The following is a 5,003-nucleotide window of genomic DNA, read 5'->3' on the forward strand; positions in this document are numbered from 1 at the left end:
ATATATATATACTTTTTTTGTTTCAACTTACCTAGAAATTTTCCCTCCCCTCCCTGTTAACCAACAACAACAACAACAACAAAAAATTTCCTTCTATGTCTAAACCTTTCCTTGACTTTTTACAATAGTTGACTAATACAATATTCGTCCTTCAATGATTGACTTATTTCACTCATCATAATGTTCTCCAAGCACATCCACTTATTTGGTGTTTTGCAAATTCTACATTATTTTTAGGGTTACATAGTATTTAATTGTGTGTATGTATCATAGTTTGTTTATCCATTCCTTGGTTAATGGGCATTTAGGTTATTTCCATCTCATCTATTGTGAATAGTTCTGCAATGAACAAGAGTGTGTACATATCTATTTGTGTCCTGACTCTCACTTCTTTAGAATATATAACTATTAATGGGATTGCTAGATCAAATGGTATTTCTATTTTCATCTTTCTAAAAAATTGTCACATCTATTTCCACAGTGATTGTATCATTTTACAGTCCTGCAACCAGTGTATGAGAATCCCACAACTTTGTCAGCATTTGTTATTTTCTTTCTTGTTGAACTTTGCTATTAATGTTGGAATGAGATGGTATCTCATGGTTCTTTGGATTTGGATCTCTTTAATGACTAATGATCACAAATATTTCTTCATGTGTTTGTTGGCTGCCTAAATATCTTCTTTGGAGAAGGGTCTGGTCATGTCTTTCATCCATTTTTAAATTGGATTGTTTTTCTTTTTGATGTTGAAGTGTGGGAGTTTCCTATAAATACTAGAGATAAGTCTTTGATATGTCATTGCCAAATATTTTTTCCCATTCTGTATGTCCTCTTTTTCCTCTTTGGGAGAAATATTTTGATACGTATACAAATTTAATTTTAGAAGGTCTCAATCATCTAGTTTATCTGCTGCTGTTTATGCATCTTGGTTTAAGCTTGATTGTTTAGGCCATAAATTAGAACCCCTTAGTTTGCCCCTTTTTTTGTCTTTAATGAACTTTATAGTTTTAGATTTCATATTTAAGTCTTTGATCCATCTGGTGTTTGTTTTTATGTATGGTGGGAGGTAGGGACCTTGTTTCAGTTTTCTGCAAATGGATATCTAGTTTTGACAGATTGTAAATGCAGTTTTGCATTTGTAAAAGAGATTATCTCTTCCCCATTAAGTGAATTTTTGTACTTTGTCAAAGATCAATTGACCATAGGTCAATGGATCTACTTCTGGGTTCTCAATTCTGTTCCACTTCTCTATGTGTCTGTTGTTGTATCAATACCAGGCTGTTTTGAAACTGTGACTGTGTAGTAAGTTTTGAGATCTGGGGGTATGTGACCTCCCACTTTGTTCTTCTTCAATAGTGCTTTGCTTGTCTAAGGTCTCTATTCTTCCCATATAAAATTAGTGATTGTTTTATCCATGTCTTCGAAGAATATTGATGGAATCTGGATTGGGATTGCATTGAATATATAGATTGCTTTGGGTAGTATTGACATTTTCACAACATTCAATTTTCCTATCCATGAGCATGATATTTTCTTCCATTATGTAGATTTTTTATGGTTTCTTGAAGTAGTGTTTTGTTAGTATCCTTTGTCTTTTGTGTTCCTTGCAAGATTTATTCCCAATTATTTAATCTTTTTGGTAGCTATTGTAAATAGTATTGATTTTTCTATCTCCTTTTCAGAGACCTTCTTTCTTGTGTAGAGGAATTCAACCAATTTTTGTGTGTTAATGTTGTATCCTGCCAGTATGTTGAATCTTTCAATAAGTAGAAGTACATTTCTTGGTGAGTCTCTTGGGTTTTCTACAGATGGGATCGTATCAACTGCAAATAGCAAGAGTTTTCTTTCTTCTCTACCAAATTGGATGCCTTTCTTTTCCCTTTCTTGTTTTATTGTCTTGGCTAGGGCTCCCAATACAATGTTGAATAGAAATGAAGAAAGAGGGCAACCTTGTCTTGTTCCTGTTAGCAACAGGGATGGTGTCAGTCTCTCTCCATTGAGGCTATTGGTTTTGCATATATGACCTTTATTATGTTGAGAAATGTCCCTTCTATTTCTATTTTGCTCAGAATTTTTATCAGGAATAGGTCTTGGATTTTATCAAATGCTTTTTCTACATTGATTTATACAATCATGTGGTTCTTTTCTTTTATTTATGTGATGGAAGACATTGATTGTTTTTCTAATGTTGATCCATTCTTGCACACCTAGTATGAATCCCACTTGGTCATGATATATTAGTTTTTTGATATGTTGTTGAAATCTATTTGCTAGGATTTTGTTGTAGATTTTTGCGTCTATATTCATGAGGGATATTTGTTTGCAGTTTTTCTTTCTAGTTGTATCTTTGACTGGTTTTGGTATCAGGGTTATGCTTGCTTCATAAAATGAATTTAGGAGGGTTCCATGCTTTTCTATGTTCTTCAGTAATTGGAGTCAGATTGGTGACAGCTCTTTTCTAGATGACTGATAGTATTCTCCAGCAAAACCAACTGGGTTAGGACTTATTTTTTTTGTTGGTGGTGATTTTGTGACACCTGTTCAATATCTTCTTTTGTTATGGGTCTGTTCACATTTTCTAGTTTATGTACGTTGTGTGTTTCTAGAAATTTGTGCATTCCTTCTCAGTTTTAAAATTTGTTGGAGTACAGCTCATCATAGTATCCTGATACTATCCTTTTTTTATTTCTGTTGGTTCTCTTGTGATATCACCTATTTCATTCTTGTATATTTGAATCTTCTTCTTTTCCTTTGTTAAGTTATCCAGTAGTTTATTGATTTTATTAATCTTTTCAAATATACAAATTCTAGCCTTGTTGATTCTATTTTCTCTTTCATTTATTTCTGCTTGAATCTTTATTATTTCTTTTCTTCTGATGACTGTAGGCTTTTAGCTGTTCTTTTTCTAATTGCTGGAGAATTTGGCTCAAAGTGTGGATTTTGGCACTTTCTTCTTTTTTGATGCATGCATCTGTTGCTATAGATTGATCTCTGATCACTGCTTTTGCTGTGTCCCAAAGATTTTGGTATGTTGTGTTTTCATTCTTGCTTGATTCAAGGACTTTTTTTTTTTTTATGTCTTCTTTTACCTAGTTGTTTTTACAGAGGGTGTTATTCAATTTCCATGAGATTGCATTTTTTCCATTGGTCTTTGTAGTGCTCATTTCTAATTTTATAGCATTATAATTTTAAAAGATGGTTTGCAGTATTGCAATGATTTTAAATTTATTAAGGGTTGCTTTGTGGCCTAACATATGGTCAATCATAGAGAATGTTCTATGTGTGATGAAAGGGAATGTATATTTTGCTGTCATTGGATAGAATGCTCTATAGATGTCTGTATGGTCAAGTTGTTTGATCACATTGTTTAATACTTCTGCACGTTTGCTGAGTTTCTTTCCAGTTATTCTATCTTTTATTGAAAATAGTATATTAAAGTCTCCTATTATTACTTTGGAGTCATCTGTCAAGTTTGGTAAAGTCTGATTTATATGTTTTGGGGTGCTTTCACAGGATGTGTAGATATTTATTGGTTATGTCCTCTTGTTCAATTGTTCCTTTAATCATTACATAATGTCCTTCCTTTTCCCTTATGGTCATTTATGTCTTAAAGTCTATTTTATCAGAAATTAACATTGCCACTTCTCCATTTTTGGTTGCTTTTTGCTTGGTATATCTTTTTTCCAACCTTTGATTTTTAGTCTATCTGTCTTTGTGTCTATAATAAGTCTATGTAGACAGGACATTTATGGGTCATGTTTTCTTTTCCAGTCTGCAACTCTCCATCTCTTGAGTTATGTATTTAATCCATTTATATTCAGTGTAATTATTAACAAGTATGAATTTATTGATGTCATTTTGTTATGTGTTTTGTCATGTTACTGCTGATTTCTGTGGTCCATATGATTTTCTATGCTGAGCTTATTTGGTTTGTGAATGGTATTATCATCTCCTTCATTGCTAGTGTATTGTTGTTGTTGTTACTATATTTGCCAAATATTTGTGCTTTTCTTCTTCGCTATTTTGATGGAAAGTTTTATTACTGTTCTTTGAGGTTACCTTGTGATTTATTATTTTCTTTCCAAGTTTAAAAAAGTCTGTCTCTCTCGTAATTGTCTTGACTTCCTCACCATTTAGAAGTTCTGTATTACACTATTTATTACCTCTGTTTGCTTTGTTGTTGTCCTCATTTATAAATTAATGTCTCTTGTTCCTTGTTTATAGTCTTGTAAGTTTATTTTATTTTGTAGACTTCTATAACTGCATTGATTTCTTGATTATGTAATCATGTGTGTTAATCATAGATTGTTGTTTGCTGTTGGCCCTCTGTCTGAAGAATTCTTTTTAGCATCTTTTGTAAATTTGCTCTGGTTTTAACAAATTCCCTTTATTTCTGCTTATCTGGAAATCTCCTAATTTCACCTTCATATTTGATAGACAATTTTCTGAGTATAAATTCTTGGTTGGAGATTGTTTTTGTTCAGGGTTTTATATATATCATCTCATTGTCTTCTCACCTGCATGAATTCTAACAAGAAATAAGAACTTAATATAATTGGTTGCCCTTAATAGGTAACTTTTCATTTTTCCCATGCTGCTTTCAGGATTCTTTGTCTTTGGTTTTCTTGTGCTTGATTGTGACATATCTTGGCAATTTTCTTTTGCAGTGTATCCTATTTGGCGATTGTTGAATGTCTTGAGTGAATATATTCCTATCTTTCATATTAGGTAAATTCTCTTCCAACAATCTTCAACAATTTTCTCTGTAATTTTATTTGTCTCTTCCTGTTCTGGAATTCTGCTTACATGTAGGTTATTCCTCTTGATGGTACCCTAAATGAATATCAGGATTTTTTCATTTTGTTTTGATCTTTTTCTGACTGATCCCTTAGCAAAGTCATGTTGAGGTATTTGTCTTCAATCTCATTCATTCTGTCTTCCATTGACTTGATTCTACTCGGTTGCTCCTTGAAGTCTATTTCAGAAATTAATATTTCCACTCC

Source organism: Orycteropus afer, unplaced genomic scaffold (assembly GCF_000298275.1).
Source record: "Orycteropus afer afer isolate SDZICR_OR568_19922 unplaced genomic scaffold, OryAfe1.0 scaffold01221, whole genome shotgun sequence".
Lineage (NCBI taxonomy): Eukaryota > Metazoa > Chordata > Mammalia > Tubulidentata > Orycteropodidae > Orycteropus > Orycteropus afer.